Raw genomic sequence first — 13253 nt, 5'->3', positions numbered from 1 at the left:
AAGAATCACCTCAATCAAATTATGTATGCAAAAGTTATGCCACTCAGAAGTTGACCTTCCTATTCTGTCCTCCATAATTCAAGTGGCTACCATGAGCCATCCCAAACTAGTGATGGAAAAGGGGTTATCAACGTGAACATGATGAAGAATGCTTTAGAAGAATCCATATTGCAACTCTGGTGAAGATTTGGGAGAATCAAACTTAACCATTTGTAGGTTTTTAGGCTATGTTATAATCCGTCCACTAGGAGGAAAAAGGTTTCCATTCTATTTGAGTGCATTTGTTCCATAGATGAGCATAGTCACTTAGAGGGTTAGGGAGAGGGCACACAGAGAGGATTTATTCTCTATAGTAGCCCACAATGTTATAGTGTTTTCTTCTCAAAGGTGTACAAAAAGAAATCATTTAAGACTATGGATGACGAACAATCTCAACAATATAAATGGTTGTTAAACATTGTAGATTTGCAACAAATGATAGAAACAAAACCTAGAAAAGTCCTGGTCTATGCTACAATCATAGTTAAAAAGAAAAATGAAATAGTAATAAATGAGGTTAACTCTAATAATCCAATGGAAACCAGATATACAAATAATAGATTTGATTAAATAACACCTGTGAAGGGAACAAATAAATGTTACCAGTCCCCCTTTATGGGATGGGTTCTTGGCTATCCTCAAACATATTCAGCTTTTGTAGAGTCTCTCTTTGTTATAATGTGTAAACCCAACAAATAAAATGATTGAGCTCAATGGGAACTCAAATGGAAAGAAAAATGGTGTGCGATAGTGATAATAATCAGAGTTACAACAGTGAGTGCAACAATGAAAATAATCAAAAGTGAATAATAAATGGAAAACCCTTCTATTTATAACAAAATATTTAATTATCCTCGAATAATGAGAAATAATAAAATATTATTAACACCATTCTAGGAATAACCACTTGAAATATTTTATTATATTTTCTTAGGAGGGAAAAAGTATTTAAACTTTTATTTAGAAATAATAAATAAATAAATGATTTATTTATCATCTCAAGAAATATGGTTAAGGACTAATAAACAAATAATGATTTATTTAATTATTCATGAGGGATTTAGTCAAACTTGACAAGGAATAATAATGAATTAGTGATTAATTAATTAGTCCTAGAGAAAAATAAGATAATTAATAATTTACTTGTTTATTTCTCACAACTAGGTCAAATATGACAAGGAATATTAATTAATCAATGGTTTAATTAATTATTCCTAGAAGATAATTAAATAAATAGTGATTTATTTCATTATTCTTCATGAGTTTAATTATAAATTACTTAACAAATGTGATTTATAAAGTAATTTCTCATAGTGAAAGAAATTTTAATATGGTAAAATTGGCCTTACATGGTGTACTTTGATCCATCTAGTAAATTAGGCTAGATGATCAATTTTTTGGTAATAATAAATTTCCCCCCAATGTATGAGTGTTAGGAGTAAAATGTATGACCAAAGTACGTTGTAAAGACACAATCACTAGACAACAAAGTGAGAGAGAGAGAGAGAGAGAGAGAGAGAGCTAAAGCAAAAGAGGATAGGGACAGAGGGGGCGAGACCAATGCAAATCTCCTTTTATGTTGTGGTACTAGATCTCAACGAGGTGGGGGAGGCATACCAATATGCAATGAGATAACTTAGTACAAAAATAATGATGCACCCAGAAAAATAAAACTCAGTAATAAAGTACATGTTGAATGGTACATGACATGCTGGCCTAACTGATCTAGGAAATAATATAATGTGTCCCATATACATAATGTACTTGGGAAAACATGAGCAAGGATTGAATACAATAATATCTTAGTACATGAGATATAATGGCCCTTCCTTGAAAAATGGGTGGGAGGGAGGGTAGAACAACCGAGGAAGCCCTCCTGAATAGGGAAGGGTTCTAAAAAACTAAATGGATCATTTGAAGGAGATGTGCATGCTATGAACACTGCGATCAGTAGGAACCAAACCCATCAAATCTACGAAACGACACCTGAGGTTGTAGCATAATATGAAGGAATCCAGGCATATGGGTGTTGAGTCATGGAAAGTGTATGCATTTACTATTAATCTCATCATCGTTTTCCTTTATTCTTATCTTTTATATATCTTAATGCATTGATCTATTGAGGAATTATGGTAAGAAATGAAGGAATTATTTGCAGTTATGATTTAGCTAACTTTTACCCTTCTTTATGCATGTAAACAACAAAAGGGACAATTGTTGTTCCCTAACGAAGGAACAACAAAAACCAATAAGCAACAGAAGGAACGCAGTGGTTGCGGACAAGGACAACGGAAAATCATAAGGATCAGCGTGAGAAAAGAAAGGATGTCTAAAGTTAGAAATCTGTTGCGAATCCCTCAGGATCGAGAAATCCTGAGGGATCACATTTACCATTTATATTTCACCCTTTTTTATTATAAAGGAGACGTTTGTAAGAAGAAGAAGGGGAATCTTTGTAATTATTGAAGTTGTAATTTTATTACAGACCCTCGTTGTTGAGAAGAACACGAATATATTGTAATGCTCCTTCAGTTTGATGATTAATATATAAGTGAAGTTGTTGTTCCCTCGCGTTATCTAAAGTAACTTAGTAGTGTTCGCTGGTGGCTAAGGGCCCAGCCTTTGGTGGATTTAATTGCTTTTCTTTTTGTCATACATTTCCAATTCTTGCAAGTGTGATTGGTTTGATAATTTCCCTTCTTTTTGTGATTTTACTTCCTTCGCTATTTGTTTCTCGTATTGATAGAATATCTCTATTTTATATGATTTATAGTATTGTCGTTTGATTCTATTTATCTCCATTACAGATTGAATTACTTTCAAATTGATTTAATCAACTGTAAAGGGTTTAATTATTGGTATTGGACTCTCAGATTGATAGCATTGCTATTTGGATTATTTAATGAATATTTAGTTTGACTTAGATTAAATTAGTTAAGAAGAGATGAGTTATCACTACTATACTCTCAACTGATGCTAATATTACTTGAATTGTTGTAAGATTTGATTTTGTTAGAGGATTGAGTTTTCTTTAGTTGCAATTGGAATTTATTAGATGCAGCTGTTTACTCTTGTATTGAAAGATCTATACAACGATTTAGGAAACATTACTCTTCGAACTAATAGCGGACACATACTGTGTAAACTATTGAAATAAGAGGACTTGCCCAGGTTGATAATTAATGTGGAATAATTAGGAGCTTTCAAAGGCACCTTTTATCAGTCAACATTTTGGTGCCGTTGTCAGGGAGAATGTAGCCATTTACAAAGAGTGATGTACATCTGATGCTTGTATATTGAGAGAGAACTGTGTATTAAAAGCGGAAAGTAAGAACCTGAGCAAGTAAAATGTCTGCTCCCCTACCCGCTTTCCAGTAGACTTGTTAGGAACTTAGGGTAGAGATAAAACATTTGAATTGTTTGTGTGAATGACTAAGAAGAAAAGATCTGAAAACAATCCAATTCCGCTACCCAAACCTAAAAAGTCTAAGGGACCGGTGACCCTTGGACAATCAACTTTCACAGACGAAATCTTAAAGAAAGCGGAATCTCAGCCATCAATAGGTCCCTGAAACGTTGCTTCCAGAAAACCTATTATCTCGCTTCGGGCCACAGGCTCACCATTTGTAGCCTATCGCTGAGGTCCACAACAAAACGGTAGGAACTGAGTAGTGTTTTCAAGAAATTGAAAATTCACGCATAATTTCCTCATAAGAAGGGAATTCTTGTAATATTCGTGAAGGAGGAGGAGAAACAGGGGAAACAGAGGAACCAAGATCCCCTCAAGTAGTAATTGAGCAAGGAAACCCAATATCCTAGACCAAGGGAGTGCTTTTAAGATCATATCCACACCTTCTAGACATCCTAGGGATAACTCTCCAACTCCAGAGATCTCGAAAGGGTATTGGCATATATTCGATAAAATGGCCAACAATCCACAAGAAACCGAAACCTCTACATTGCAGTATCCCATCGTTGACACTGCTATCAATGCACCCATGAAAGCTATCCCTCTACAAAATATTCCCACCTTTCATGGACTCACATCAAAGGATCTAGATGCATTCTTGTTTTAATTTGATGTATTATGTCAGGGTTATGATTACACCACCAACCCCCAGAAATTAAATTTGTTTCCCTCCACGTTAAAAGGAGGAGCCTTGTGTTAGTTTATGGGGCTAGTAGGGGAACCATAAATGATTGGGATCAAATGAAAACCACTTTTCTTAAAAAATATCAGGACTATTGCAGATCTGGGGAACTGAAAGACGAAATATTCGAAATGGTAGCCAGACCTAGTGAAACATTGGAAGAGTATGTGGAGTGCTTCTAATATAACCTTCAAAGGTCTCCCTATGCAAATCTTCCTTTGCCTGATAATGTGCCAAAAACTACACTGATTAAAGGGATGAAAGAACAATGGATAGAGACATTAAATATTATGGGTAAAGGTGATATATATCAATAAGACTATGCTGATATTATTAAATTGTGTATCAAGTGCTCAAGAGGTAGTACGAGATTGAAACCAACAGAATGCGATGTGACCACCAGGCACACCAAAATCTCTAGCGAAATCATCACTCATGTAGAAATCGACAACTTACTGGAGGATTTCAAAATAGATATCTTGGGAACTTTGAGAACGCAATTAGACATCATGCAAGCTAAGCAGAAGCAGGATGAAGCATAACAAAACCTGGTGATATTTTGCCCAAGATGTAGGAAGAATCATAGTCATAAAGAGTGCCTGTTGGATATGGTACAAACCTATGCCATATGCACCAAATATCATGCCACAGAAAGCTGGCCATCTCTCCCAGGGTTAAAGAAGTTTTCAAAGAGGTAGAGGAAGAAATAGAACCAGTCTACCTGCTAAATCAATGTCACCAATGGAAGACACGACAAATAGGTATGTTAACTGACCCATATTCTTCCTTTCAACCCTCACAATATAATGCTCAACAATACACAGGAGCGACATGGCAAAACCAACCAAATTTTCCTAATTGGTCACAATAACCATTCTCTATGCCACCTTGGTCCAACCAATCCAATCAAAATAATAGCTGGCCAAATTTCCCATACTTCCCACCATTTTGGCAAAATAATACATATCCATCCTAATGGCCATCCTCCACTTCACATAACCAAAACTGGCAGTCAAACTGGCAAAGACCTATAAATCATCCAGCTGGAACAATCCCCTTGTCCCAACCTACACTACTAGCACCTTACACATTCCAACAAAACCCTCAACCCAATCTACAACTGTAGCTCCCAGCCTAGCCCAACCCAAATCTCGACAATAGGCCTATCCAATATGTACAAATTATTGAAGGACCAGAGCCAAAAACTGAGTTGAGGGAGTGTAATGAACTCAAATTAAGGTCTCAGTGGATAATTGAATCAGAGGTGTATAAAAACATACAGATAGAAGATCTGTTACCTCTAGAAGAAACACCTCAAATGGAGAATACAGTTAAACAGAAAAGCCACGATCGAACTATTACCTCTTCTCCACCATTCCCAGAGAGATTGATCATACCCTGCCCAATAGAATATCCTGATTTCGATCTTCTAGGAGAATTAAAAAATCTTTGTGCAAAAATACCTCCTCCAGGCTATTCAAGACATTCCCATTTATGCAAAAACTATTAAGGAATTATGTACTAAAAAGCCTAAGAGGAAAATAAAAACAACCCCAACTGTCCACGTAATCAATACTTTGTCTGATTTATTATCAGGCAGAGAAACACCGGTGAAATATGAGGACCCAGGAAACCCTATAGTCATTGTACAAATAAATGGATGCTCCTTCCCGAATGCATTAGTTGATTTAGGAGTAGCCATCAATATACTCACAACAACAACCTGTCGAAAACTTGACATTACTGCCTTGGATCCAACTACAACCCTACTGGAACTTGCTAACCGATCGGTTTTCAAACCAGAAGAGACACTACAGGATGTAATGGTGTCTGTAGATTCTTGGGAATATCCAACAAATTTCCTGATTATCAATCCTAGAAATCGGCTAGATGGACATCCCCTAATTCTATGAAGACCTTGGCTAGAAACCACAGATGCTTACACAAGCTGTCGAACAGGTAGCATGACTATAGCAAGAGGAAGTAATGTGAAGAATCTAGCTTTATATCCTCCAGCTCAGCCAAGCCTAACAATAATAAAAACTAGAAAACAACCTATATCATATTTAACTGAAAACATTTGATCACCACCAACTATAGAAGATGCTCTCGAATTTAAGGATCAAACAGAAGATGACTGATGAGCCTCATAAATGGGTAATTATATGGGTTCATTTTACCTCCAAACCTAGTCAAATCAACAATTCTATTAGCTTATTGTGTGATTTTCTTATTATAATCATGCTTATAGAGTGAGTTGAGTTATTTATGATGCCATGTGGTCTAACATGTGTTTAATGTAGATTATTGATGAATTTTGGGGTCAAAGTCAAAGATCCAGTGGAAAAATGGCATCAATAACTCGAAGTGGACAAAGGGGAGGACTTATAGGAGGGAATCCCCCTCATTTATTACTCCTCACTTCGAATTCCACTTCATTCAGCTCGGAGTACAGGTAGCCAAACCATGCACTAGAAGGCAGCCGAGCAAGTGAAGGATGACTGATGATTATCTCGAGTTTTGGGAGCCAAGCCTCCCTAATTTTAAGGAAGTTGTTGGTAGCTTCATTTGGATAAGTATAGAGGCCTAGGACCTCACTAGGGTTAGATTTCTTTTTGTATATTTTCTTATGTTAACTCTGCTCCAACTTTGAACTTATTATTTTGTGACAGTTTCATGTAATCTTGCTATTGTTTGGAAATAAAGATGGAATCCTTTTTGAGCTAGCACTGAGTTACCTCAGAGGGCTGAAGCTCTTGGGTTAGGGCCCAATCCAAGTAACCAAGCTCCTCTTTACTTGTATTCATATGTTTTATTTCAATTTGTAGATTAGGTTGCTGTTAGATGTAATTCTTTTATGATTAAGAATAGGTTGCTTTTGATGACTCAGTAGTTTGCTTCCATTTGTGCTTTCTGTATTAGGTTAAACAGTAATAAAGAGAAGATTCAAAAGGTTAGAAATAGTGCCTTGGCCTCTCTTCCTCCCTTTGGGACCATGATTTGAGGCAAAGACCCTCTTGCTTCCCCAAAAACACATATTTTTCTCATTCATAGGACTTCTATTGTTTGCAACTTTTTAGTTGGTTAACAATCTAGTTTTTCTTTGCTCTAGATCTCCTTCATCATGCTCACTTCTTTATTTACAATAGTCTTCTTTCATGCTTTCCTTTCTTGTAGCATTTCTCAGCATTTCCTTTCATAGATCATAATTTAGACTAGTTTGATGCAAAACTTTATTTTTCTAGATGCACTCATCTCATTGCTTGTTTGATCTTATTGGTTGACTGTCAGTTCCTTTGAAGCAGCTCTCTTCTAGCAATAGGCTAGCCTATCATCCATCACATTTTCCACTGATCCATGCCCTACAGATCGCCCAAGTCTCACCTCAATTCTGCCTTATTTTCCTGCGTTTTCCATAGACTTCTTCCTCTCTCCTTGAGCAAACCCAATCATCTTTCTCTCTCCTGGTGGTTCATGGTAGACCCTAGTGTTATAGACATATTTGGGCACTTCAACCCCAAACATATATGTCAATAAACCAATGGATCTTTAACCCCTAAAAGTGTTGTTTCATACCCTATAGGATCATAGTCATTTGATTACATCATTTCCCAGAAGTTCCACCTGAAAAACCACTCAGAACTGGCCAAAACTGGACCATACTGACTTCTCCATGGTCAATGTGTGATGCATATTGGCTGCTACACTAACCAGGTGTGATGCATACTGAAAGAGCCTTCTGTGGGGTGCGATGAGCGAGAATAGACAAATGGAAAAGACAGTTTGCTAAGTGGATACCCAGGGAATCCTTTAGAAACTTCTCATATGACACTTGCCTCTCTGAAGTTGCCCAGGGATGAGTAAGAGATCAAAGAAATCTCCAAGTGGAACCAAGAACTATCAGTGGAATGACACTAATCAGAAACCTAGAACTGACTCACACCCTTGCAAGACATCTATATATGGATCCCTCATCTGAGAGATCTAGAGGCTAGAATTTTGTATTTTGTAAGGAAGTGCTATTGGTTTATCTTTGAGAAGAGACATTGTATTGTTGGGTGATCTTGCTTTTCATGAGGTGAAGAGGGCTTTGATGCTGGATCAGAAAGCTAGGTTGTAATCCTCTCTTCTACTATTAATAAAGTTATTTGAGTTTTCCTCCATATAATTGTGTATTTGTGAATCTTGTCATTTATGAATGCAATTGTATGGTAAATGTATTTCTGATTCTGCATTGTTTATAGTATTATAGATCGAGATGCTTTGATGGTGTTTTTTTTTTTTTGCCTCTACAGGTATTCTCTAAAGTGGGACAAGTAGGAGAGGAGTGGCAAGCTTTATCAAGGGAGAGAGGAAACAAGCAGGGATCCAAGTGGAAGATCCAAGTTGGTCCTCTTTGCTTCTCTCTTATCTATCATACATAAAGGAAATCACAATTTGCTTTGATTGTTTGTTTCTAAGATAGCTACCCATCTTAGTGGGACTAGTAGATTGAAAAGACACTAGTTTTCCAAAAAACAAAATGGCGACTCCACTAGGGACCGAATAGTTTGTTTGTTTGTTATTGTTGTTTGCTTTATAAACTACAGACGGAGCCTGAAGTTAGCCAGCTAGCCTTTGAACTGCTCTTGCTATGCAATTGCAAAGTATATGAATGTTGATTCAGTCAATCTCCGGGTTGGTTTATGAACTAAACATCTGACTTGCAAATATTCTTAGCGCCTTTGTGGTAGCTCAATAACCTCCTAAGATCATAACCCTGTACTTTGTTTCTACTATCCATCATATCTCAGCTGAAATAACTGAACTTAGCTACAAATTTTGAGCAAAAACCCAACTCAGGTTCGCTCTCAGGCCCATCACACTGTCTATAACTCGTAGCCTATATGCATCGCACCTCCCATGTGTTGCAGGTGAGATGCATCCCTGTTTCCCTGAAGGACAAGTGCGATGACTAAGTGATACTAGTTTCTCTCTTTGAAACTTAGTTTTTCCTCCTTGTTTTCAGCTCTATTCAGTAGTTTTGCTGCTCATGGTCAGTATCTCATTGGTGAAGCCTCTTTCCTTTACATTATTCAGCCTCCATTGATTAGGATTTGTAAATGTTTTTTTTATGTATTTTTCATCATTTACAATCCTTCTTTGTCAAAAGTAGTTTAGTCGAACTGTCGTTTTTTGATGCAAAAGTGTTGTAGCTGTCATTTTGGGTCAAGAATAAGAGTGTCATAAAGTCTTACTCCTATAGATAGTTTATTGTACTTTTTTCATTGTATTTGATTTGAATTTTCAATATTTGAAGTGTCAAAAGTAGTTTTCCATTTGAAATCGAAAGTGTCGTTTTAGTCTTCCTTTAATTTTGAAAAGAAATTGTTGAAATGTCGCTTTGAAGAAAATAGTTCAAATCTATTCTTAGTTTTCCTTTTTGGCATTCTCACATTAAGGAAATGAAAAACAAATACATGCATTTGCCTTTGCATTTAGACTGTGTGTGAAAGATGATTTAGGAAAAGTGCATTTTAGTGTGTGCTCTTTGCTCTCTGTTGAAAGAATCGCACTCTTCTTTCCTTAGTAGCTAGGATTTTCATTGCTAAAATAAAATAAACGACTGTTTATCATTTTAAATTGCATATTTAGGAATTTTACATCTACATCACACAATGAACCTTGAAATACAAACTTCTAAAAAATATCAACTCTAAAATAAATCTCAATGAACATAAAAATGCTTTGGAACCTAACGCAACACATCTATAGGTCTAGGCAAGAGCCTTGTTCTAGCGTCGTAAAACTTGGTAACTATCATTTTCATTGAAGGTTGGGTGATTCCTCCTCTTTGATACGGCAAGTGCCAGTACATACTTGTGCTCCCTATACCATTGAGTATCTATTGGGAGACAACAATAGGCTGATATCCTTTATCCTTAGGAAGCCGTTTCTGCCACCCTATCGATCGCAATGCACTGAACACAGCATTTGGGAATATTGACTACCGTACGTAAAGTCCTTGGTAATTTCTATTTAATTTACTGCCAAGGTGTATATTGCAGTTTTGCAATTGGTTTGGTAATCCCTCTGTCTAGATTTCCAGAGTAGTCACTTTCATTCCATTTCAATTCCTTAAAAGAAAAGGTCCATCTGAGCACTTGTCACTTGAGGCTCATTAAAAATCGAAGGCGACTAGAGGCATCTTTAGATTTTCTCGACTCTTAAAAATTGAAAAAGAAAGGTTGTGTTAAAGCGTCATAAAATTTATTTAATACGGAATAACATCCTTGTTCCTTCGTTGATCTTAGGTTGAGATAATGGAGTCCACCAATCAAGGAATCCCTCTTGGGGGAATCCTAGTCCCTTCTCTTCTTGGGGAGATATCGGTGCTCTGTATATGGCTACATTGTCCCTTCCGGGAATCACAATTGGCCTGCCAGTATGGCTTTTATCAACCTCTGTCATTCAAAACATCATGATTCCTCAGTAATCAAATCAACAACTGGATGATACTGAAGTTGTCCCTTCACCTTCTACTTTGCTTGTTTCTCCCTCCCCTTCTTCCTCTTTGCTTGGTGAAACTAGTGATACTAAAAACCAAGTAGTTGAGAAGAATAAGAAAGTGAAGGAGAAGAAGAAGAAGAAGTTAGTCAAGCAAGGGGGAAACCATGCATCATCCAGTGAAAATCCACACGCCGAACTTTCCAAACCTAGATCTCCATGCATAATTTTCAAAGGAAACCATTTTCATGGAGATTGTCCTTGCATTCCACGGATCTTAAGAGAATGGTCTCCCTGTTCACACCATTCGGTGTCATCAACCTCTGGCAATCAGGTTGACAACACACCATCAACTAATGAAAATGAAGTCAATGGACAAAAAAGAAAGGTCAGATTTCCATGTAGGTTGTGTGAAGGTGATCATGCTCTTCATCGTTATCCTTTTTTGGACGAAGCCAAAAGTGTCTTGGATAACCGTCCTGCTTCACTGCAATGACTTACACTTGGATACAAGAAACTCTTACCAAGTCCATCTCTAGTTGAAAATCTGGCTGACATAACTCAATCGTCGGTCAAAATGCCTATCGTTGAAAGTAAACCTTCTGAGTCCATATTGGACCAAAGTCAACAGGTTGAGATGGCAGTCGACTCAGTCTTTCCTTCAGAAGGTCCACTTTCAGATGATACAATTTCCAAAGAGAATGAGAATGACAGTTGAAATTATTTTTGTTAATACAGAGTCTGATGAACTTAGGGGAAATCCACCCATTCCTTTACAACAGGAGGAAAGTTCCCCAGTTCAGGAGGTTTGTCTAGCTGTTTATCCGGTACCCCCTCCAAGTAGTCTAGTCGTTTCCTTCGATTGGAATCAACTAGCGAGACCCCACCTTCCATATAATGTACCATTTCGAATCATAGTACAAGTTTACAAAATGATCATGTCTGGCACTATCATAGATGAAGGGGCTTCACTGAGTATCCTTTCCTCAACTGCTTGGAAAGCGCTTGGTTCGCAATCGCTTCTGCCTGAGACACAAAATTTTTCAGGCTTTAACAAAGGAACGAGTCGACTATTAGGGATCCTTCTGAAGTTGCTGATAACTTTGAAAAGGAAAACCGTTCACTTGAACATGATGGTAGTCCAAGGGCCATTATATTACAGTCTACTCCTTGGGTGTGACTATGTTTATAACATGGAAGCTATTGTTTCCACGCTCTTCTGAGTGATGTGTTTCCTGCATGAAGGAAAAATGATACAACTTATCGACCAACTTTCATTTCCCAATTCAAATACAGCTACGAGTCAAACATAATCCCTAAATGGTCTCTTTGCATCAAGAACATCTCTTCAAACTTCATTTCATCCACCTAATTACCGCGAGTAGTCTGGTGAATGTAACGAAGCTTAGGGGGAATGCACCCTTGTCTGCTTTGGCAGGCAAACCCAGCTGAAAAGATAGGTTTCCTGACAGGTTATGTGATTGGAAGTTTTATCTTACACCATTCACCTTTGTCTATTTCGATGGACAAAGCCAAGGAAGTGTTTTGTCTAGCCACTAACAGAAACAATCCTACCTAACTGCAAGGACTTCCATATGGTAACCTGGAAACTCTCCTTTTCTCCATACCTGGGGGCATGCAAACCTTTTTATGTAAGCAAAAGACAACCATTTTCATTTTTTAGCTTTTTAGCATTTTTAGCTTTTTAGCTTTTTAGTTTCAACTTCTTAGGTTAGGTGATTGGTCTAACCACCATTCATCTTTGTCTGCGGTGCATGGACGAAGCAAAGGAAGTGTTTTTTCTAGATGAAAGACAAAACTATCCTATCTAACCTCAGTAGTTCCTTAGCTTTTAGTGTATTTAGCTTTGTAGTTTGGTCGTTTCTAGCCCACATAAAAAGGCAATGAGCAAAGTTTCGCATGGTGCAAGCTCGCTAAAAAATGAACCTACTAATAAGAGACATCTTTAAACGACTAGCACGAGCAATGTTTATGCAAGGTTCAAGCTCGTTAAAAAACAAACCTGCTCTTGAGCATAGTTTCTCCCGATTTATGCTCATTAAAAAATGAATCCACCTTTAGTAAACAACCTCAGTGATTGCCATGCTATCTGCCTTTTGAACCTTGGTTGTGTTCTTCCATCACCTCCATTCTCCTGGCCGATCATACACTTCCACTTGATTGTTTACCCTTTTGAGGAACAACTGTGATGAGTGGTTCTGTTAGCCACCCTCTTCACACTGCCATGTTTTGAGAAGTTCCAAACTTACCTGGAACCAGTTGCTACCCAAAAATACCACTCATTCCTAAAAAAAGTCTCTTTTAAGCTCTTTTTAGACTCGTTAAATATGAAAAGATTGCCGAGCTATTGGCCTTTCTAGCTCATTAAAGTAAGGGGAAGCACCATCCCTCCTGTACATTTTAATCTTTTGAGACCTAAGGGATTATTAAACAAAAGATCGAGCGCTTGTCTTTTTCGGCTTGCTAAAGCGATTGAAAAGTCATCCCTTTTGTATTATTTTATACTTTTTCGTACTTAAGGGATTATGCTATGAAAAAGGAACACTGGAGTTTCCT

The sequence above is a fragment of the Pinus tabuliformis genome, chromosome 4_1 (genome assembly GCF_031772625.1).
Source record: "Pinus tabuliformis cultivar Carrire ecotype Pingquan chromosome 4_1, CPIR1, whole genome shotgun sequence".
NCBI lineage: Eukaryota > Viridiplantae > Streptophyta > Pinopsida > Pinales > Pinaceae > Pinus > Pinus tabuliformis.
Note: the sequence above shows the minus strand (reverse complement) of the source record.